Source organism: Galeopterus variegatus, unplaced genomic scaffold (genome assembly GCF_000696425.1).
Source record: "Galeopterus variegatus unplaced genomic scaffold, G_variegatus-3.0.2 Scaffold912, whole genome shotgun sequence".
Lineage (NCBI taxonomy): Eukaryota > Metazoa > Chordata > Mammalia > Dermoptera > Cynocephalidae > Galeopterus > Galeopterus variegatus.
In genome coordinates, this window is record NW_007727023.1 from 227,300 (window position 1) to 234,897 (window position 7,598).

Sequence of the window (7,598 nt, forward strand, 5' to 3'; positions counted from 1 at the left end):
CGGGGGTGAGGTGGCCTCCGCGACGCCCCTGCCCCCGCGCCCTCCCGGCCCGGCGGACAGCCCCGAGGCGTGCAGGGAAGGGTGTGTTCTGGCCTCGCCTTCCCCGCCTCTTCGGCGCGCCTGGGCAGAGCCGCATCTCCCGCAGGCCGCTCTCCTGGCCGCCTGTCCCCGCGGCTGCAGACCACCCCCGCGGTATTTCCCCCGGACGTGGCGTTCCCGTCCCGCGGGCCGCGTCTGGCCCTGAGTACAAAAGGCAGCACCTCGCAGCCTCGCCGGCATCTTGGACCAGCTCCCGTGTCCTTGTCGATGTGGGTCGCCCGTCTGTGGACCCAGCTGGGGACCGGGTCTCAGGGTCTGTGCCTACGGGCTTCTGGTTTTGGGGAGTCCCTCTAATGCCCGTGGACATCCTGGAAGGCCTTGAACCTACATAGCATCTAGAAATAATGAAGAAGAAGAAAAGTTTTGGAATTCTGGGATTTCAGAAAAGAAGACGGAACCAAGAGTGTTTCGAGAGTTCACACTCTGCTGTGTGCCAGGCACGGATTTAGGTGTCTTAACACATTTTTCTTGCCTAGTTAACCTTGAAGATAAATTGAATTATTCTCGTAAGTGGGGAAACTGAGGCCTGAAGTTGTGATGTGCCTAGCTAATGAGGGTACATACAAACTGGCTTCTCCCCGCACTGTGGCTGGTGTTGTCTGTACTACACTCAAAGTTAGGCTTAGGTTATAGACCTGACCATTTAAAATGTAGCCACAACTTAATTCTTTTTTCTTCTGTTTGCATTGGATGACAGCTAATTACCGCTTGATCACCTAAAGTCTAACCATGTCAGCTAGTACACGGCCACATCCTCATTTTCACAACCACAGAGGAGAGATGGCAGGATTTCTATTTTATATATTAAGAAGAAACTGGTTTTGAGAGAGCAGGTGCTTTCTTGGTGGTTCTACAGCAAGTGTCAGAGCCCAAATTTGAGCTCTTGCAAAGTTTACTGCTCATTTCATTACAGTCCTAACTGGCTTTTATTTAGATGTGGTTATTGAGGACGATCTTGACTTGGTAGTAATCCAGTTTTCACCTCCCTTTCCCAAAGCCTTTCCACAGTTTTTCTCCATGAGTTCTGCTTAGGCTCTTTTACTTGGTCATGGCTTAAAGCATGTAGTGGTTGAGTTTTTGAGTCATATTGCCTAGGGTTCCCACTCCAGTACTGCCACTTCCTAGTCAAGTGATCTCAAGCAAGTTACTTAACCTCTTAGACTCGGTGTCCTCATCTACTCATATAAAGGGGATAATTGAACCCACATCATGGAGTTGTTGGGAGGATTAAATGGGATTTAAAGAAGGCCTTTAGCACATTGCTTGGTAAGTGCCACAGTGCCTGTAACAGTGCCAGGCACATAGTGGGCAGATAATATCTGTTGAATGAATAAGAGAAGCATCGCTTTGGATGGCTGTAGATTTAGATCTGGGCCTTAATCCTAGCTGTCCTTTTAAACTTTATAATTGTTGCGTACTTCAACTTTACAACAGAATTTGGAGTGTTCTTGCAACTGATTTTTCTCAGTATCCTGTCTTTACATAATCTTAGTAAGATATTGTACTATTGGAAGAAAGTTTTGGTTAAGGTAAATAAAATGTTAAAACCAGAGCCATTGAGAGATATTTCATTTTTTAAAAAAAACTTGAAAGATTTTCATGTGGTTAAAAATTCCAGGCATGGCTGCAGACAGCAATTCATGAATAGAGATATTATAGGTATGAGGGAACTTCAAAAAGGTTATGGAAAAATTGTATTTTAATTCTATTTTTCCACGAACTTTTTGAAGTACATCTATACTATACTTTTTAAAAACTTTTTGTTCTGGACAATTCTAAATGTATACAAAGCAGAGTAGTGTGCTGAGCCTGTCATCCAGTGTCAACAGTGATCTGTCTTCATCTATATACATGTCTCCTTCCAACAAAATCATTTCGAAGCAATTATCAGACATCATATCATCAGTAGAATTTTCACTCTTGCTAACCCTTTTACCTCCAGTAGTAAGTGCAGGGTTTTGTTGTTGTTTGGTTGTTAAGTGCTTTCCTTCTGTGAGAAGAGGTGCAATATTGAGTACTTTATTTCCTGTTCATAGCATACCATCAAAATTAGCTGGAAGGTTTTGCCTTCCTCTTGACCCATTAAGCAATCTAGTTATTTTTTTTCTTATCATTCACATTATTCGTTTAAAAAAAGTGTGACATTAAATATCTTGTCAAAAGTGAGGATTTTTTTTAAGTGGGCTTCAGAAGTGGGTGGGTTATATTCAGAGGTAGTACTACTGTTCAGGAAAGGAAATTAACCACTCATTTTGACTAGATGATATTATTGAATTAACTATGGAAGTTTTGTGTCCACCTGACTGACAATCAAGTAGCATTCCATTTTAGTGGACCTGTAAGCAAATGAGAGTGCTTTTGATCTTGAATTCTGTGAAGGCAGAAACAGTGTTGTCGTTTTTTCATTACTATATTGTGAGAGCCTAGCATAATGATTTGTGCTTAGTAGATACATCCCCAACAAATATTTTTATGTTGGGATCACAAAAGCATTTTTTCTTGGCTCCGCTGTTTTTAATAAAATGTGTTACATGTAAAATAATTTTTTACCAGTTTAAACAATGAGAATAAGAATTTAAATCACCTGAAATTTTTAGTGGGTTGCTTTTTCCCTGTTATGTCTTGAATCAGTTATATAAAAATTATACAGTCATATCATATGTTCTAAGGAGTAGAGTAAAATAGCTATATAACAATTGTGAAAGTCAGATGTAGTGTATAAGCAAACACAGTAAGGAGTTAAAACATTAAAACACCTGAAAAAAAAATGCCCTGTATTACTGGGTGTTGGTGTTTTGTTTTGAGGCAAATTGGCTTCATATGATGTTCCCCATATTATTGGTAAAATGCGGAAATAATGTTGGAAATGTTATAAGTGGGAGCTTTTTTTGTTTTTGTTTGCTTATTTAAGCTGTTTGTATACTAGAACTTACATAAAATGCTTTAAAAATATCAGTCATTTATTTTAATAAATAATATTTTTAAATATTTATTTTCTCTATTTTGAATATTTTAGAACATATTGCCAAATGAATATGGTACATGCTTATTATAATAAGTCAGTGCAGGGATGTATAAAATTAAGTAATAATTTCCCTTTTCCTTTTTCTGATCTCAGCCTATACATCCATTTTTCACAATTTGGTGTGTATTCTATAATATATGCATTGAAAGTGTGTGTGTTTGAAAATGTATACTATAGCATGAAACTCTGCAACATGCTTTTTTTCACTTAACAAAATCATGGATATATTTCCAGGTTAATGCATATAGATTTAAATGAGTTTTAAACTAGATGCATATTATTTTGTACTACAGATGCACTTTATTCAGTCACTTCCCTGTTGAGGGGAGTGTAGATTGTTTCCAGTTTTCTGCTGTTTAAAAAAAAAAAAAAAGGTGCATTAAGTGAACTTATACCTGTAGCCTTATGGACTGAAGCTTTTGTTTCTGTAGGATACATCTAAATGGATTTTTGGGCCAACAGATGATTTGGATTATTTTAAAGATTTTTAAATATACTGATAACTTTCCAAAAATGTTGTGGCATTTCAGATTTCCACAAGTAGTTTGTATGAAAGTGTCTATCTTCACATCTGTACCTGCACGTATCAGAACTAGTCATTTATATCTGTATAATCATGTTGGGGAAGGTGTCTGACTCAGTTAAAGGGAGAACATGCATTCTGTTTTTGGCATAATGATTTGTGTTTAATGTGTGTTTAGAAACCATGTAGATCTTAATTTATCGACCTGGAAATATGTCCATGACTTTGTTAAATGGAAAAATGCTTCAGAGTTTTATGTGATGGCATATCCCTTTTTAAAATATATTTCTCACCTTAGCAGTGGTATGTTTCATGATCAATAGATGTGGTTGAGAAATCCTTTGTTAAAGCAGTATTAAACATAGTTAATATTAATATTTAAAAGGGTCACTTAAATACACGGCACAACAACTATTATTGTTTACTATGCATTTAATAAACATTTCTTTTGACAGCCAGGAAGTTTAGAGCTGAATTTTACGTGCACTGATAGTAACACTATTATACTAAATTTTTAGTATAATTATCTTCTCTCTTTCTCTGATTTTGATATTTTGCTTTTATTTTATCAGTCTACCCACATATGCTTTTAATAAGCTATCTTACGGACAATCATGGTCGTTGGAGTCAGTCCTGGGTTCAAGTTCCAGATCTGCCTTTTACTAACTTTGTAACACTGGCCAAATTAATGAATTTCTCCAAACCTCAATTTCTTCCTTTTTTTTTTAAAGATGACCGGTAAGGGGATCTTAACCCTTGACTTGGTGTTGTCAGCACCACGCTCACCCAGTGAGCTTAACCGGCCATCCCTATATGGGATCCGAACCCGTGGCCTTGGTGTTATCAGCACCGCACTCTCCCGAGTGAGCCACGGGCTGGCCCAATTTATTCCATTTTTGCATGGACATAATGATAATGACTGTAGAATTAAAATAATTAAGAATTATATACCCAATTTCTTCCATTTTTGCATGGACATAATGATAATGACTGTAGAATTAAAATAATTAAGAATTATATAAGACAGTATGGGGGAAATAGTGAAGATCATCACATGGTTTACTCTTAAATGTTCTCTTAAACTTTTTTGTAAGTAGATAAATTGTTATGAATTATTATCCCTGATATTACCATTCACTCATATCTGCAGATTCTTATCATAATGCATCATCTGAATGTAATTATTTAATACTTCTTATTCAGAAATTTTAAGAACCAAGTGAGTGAACTGAGATGGTGTGTGTCCTAAAGCACCACTACAGAGCTTCATGGTATAGCTCATAATCATGTGGAGGAGACAGGATGGTTAAAGAGGGGATCTCTGCTGTGAAAACATTCCTGGGTTCAGTACAGACTGGACTACTTAAGCTGTGTGACCTGGGCCTCTTATCTATTGAGTTATCTGTAAACTTAGCACAATAGGAATTATAAGGATAGTAATAAGGATTAAATGAAATTTTATGTAAAGTATAAGAATCATGTTTGTTATTAGTTTACAAGTTGTTCGTCGTTTATTTAATGATGCCTTTTGTCTGAAATGTACTCTTTTTTTCTTAAATCAAAGGCATTAAAGGAAATCTTATGTACACATGAACTTTATTCAAATGCTTTTTGTATAAATTTAAGAAAGTGGGGAGGGGGAGGGAGGAATCGGTAAAGGGACATGAAAATCAACTACATTGTATATTGATTAAAAAAAAAAGTTTAAGAAAGTGCATTTTAATAGCACCAGTAATTGTACACAAGTTATAGAATATTACCAAGGTTTTTTAAGTTAGTGGACATTGTAGTGTTTCGTGGACTCTTGTTTTCAGAGTGTTTAAACTAGACCAGTGTTTCTCTTGCCCTTTTTTTGGACCTTTGAGTTCTCAAAGTAAGTAAAACAAAAATACCCTTAAATAACTGGGGGGGGTGGGGGGAATGCTTTTCCCCTTCCAAAGCTAAGTAGACAAATTCCTCACTTTACCTATGGTGTGTTTCATATTCAAGATATGAGGTTTAGAAATTCTTTATAGTTCTATTGCAAATACATAATTTTGACTGAATGTGTCAATAAACTATATAGTAATATGTTTAAACCTAGCCAGTACCTGACTTTAGAATAAGAAAGGAGGACCTGTTGTGAGTGTTGGTGGCTACAGTGTTAGATGTTTTCTGCCTTCCTTGTCTACTGAAATTAGTGTTTGAGCAGTTTTCCTTTAATTCTGGCTTGGTATTTTTTGGTAGTTTTTTAAGAAACTTGAACCAGAAAATTGTGTTGTGACATAGAGACAAAGTACTGGTATTTAATCTGAAATAGTGATCATTACTTTTATTTGGAAATAGTTTATGATAATGCCTGTAATTTTTAAAAATTTTTTCAAAATTAATTATCTCAGTAGATATTTAATTAATGAATGCTTTGTGATAATTAGTAAGTACAGAAATTAGTACAACTAGAATTGGGTTATAATTTCGTGATTAGTCTTTAGAGCACTTGAAGTAGAATTTGGGATTGTTAGAGGCCATAATTTTAACATAATAAAATGGAAGGAAGCAAAGTAGTACAGCTACAACTTTTAGTTAGGAGAGGGAAAGGAAATAAGCAAATCAAGGGGAAGAGCAGAAGAGAAACAGTAATTTAAAGGTACTAAGTCATTACTTTTACCCAAGTTTGAATGAGGAAAGAAGAGTTTAGAAGTTAAAAATTAATTAGAAGAGTGTGGGAGGAATGCAGGTTAAGAATTTAATAATACTTAAATATCATTTTTAATGTAAGAGATATTTTTTTCTTCGTGTTTAGAGTCTGGTGCAGAGATCTGGTGAATAATCTAGACAAGTTTTAGCCTCAGGAGAAAGTTCATACTTAGAAGTTTTGAGTCCCTAGTGTCTGGGAAAGGGAATAAAGTTATCATGTTAGAATCTGTTAATCTAACTAGAAAAACTCCCTTTCCTGAAAGAACTGGTTAAGGGAGTTTTTGGTGATAGAGAAGACTGGTTATTAATGTGGTACAACATGCCAAGCTGGAATGGGAAGCAAGGCATCTAATTTGGCTGAATGTAATACATATAGTTGAATGAGACTATATTGTGTGAAGTGATTGTTTAATAATACACTGTAACTAACAGCTTCTTCCTTGATAACAGTAACTCACTTATTTTAAAACTATATTCTTTCCACAGGTTAAATTGATTTATACAGGAATTTTATTTGAAATATGGTATATAGTTAGGTGTTAATTTCAGTAAATGAATTTCTCCAATCATATCAAATGTCTGGCTTGTGTAATGTGATATTGACCAAAACAGTAGAAACCAGATTTAAAAATACTATAAATCAAAATTTTTTAATGGGATTAAATCTTCATATATTAATTTTTTTTTCTTAAACTGAAAACTGGAGAATAAATTTTATTGGAAGTTATTATCAGTGTTAGAATTCTACCCCTTGGTTTTTAGTACCTAGCACAGTGTCTCACACAATTTGAATCAAATGGAGAGGGGTTTTTTTGTTATTGTTATCAAAAGTTGGAGAGAAATTAGTGTTCTTTAGGTTAAGTATATCTGAGGGTTAGAAATACTCTGTGATCTTTTGAAATATCTTCAAATACATAACTTTCAAATTTTACAACCACAAGTATAATTTTATGGCATTATTTCTCTCAGCTCCTAGAATAGTATATAACAGGCACTTAATATATTGTTAATTTGCAAGTTCTGTATTAGTTTGAGCCATAGGAAATTGCCAGTAATAATTGACCTTTTATTTTTTCGTCTGTAGTAACAGTTTCATGTGTTTCAATCTAATTTTAACTTATTTGATTTGAAAGTTATGTGATTGCTCTTTCATTGGATGCTATTGATTTAAAGTAGTGTGAAAAAATTATTTTGTGTTTATAAGTTAGTGGTTACTTTTTATACCATTCTGTTTAAAATCAAAGTTCTGAACAAGTAGTCGCTAACTTGATCAGT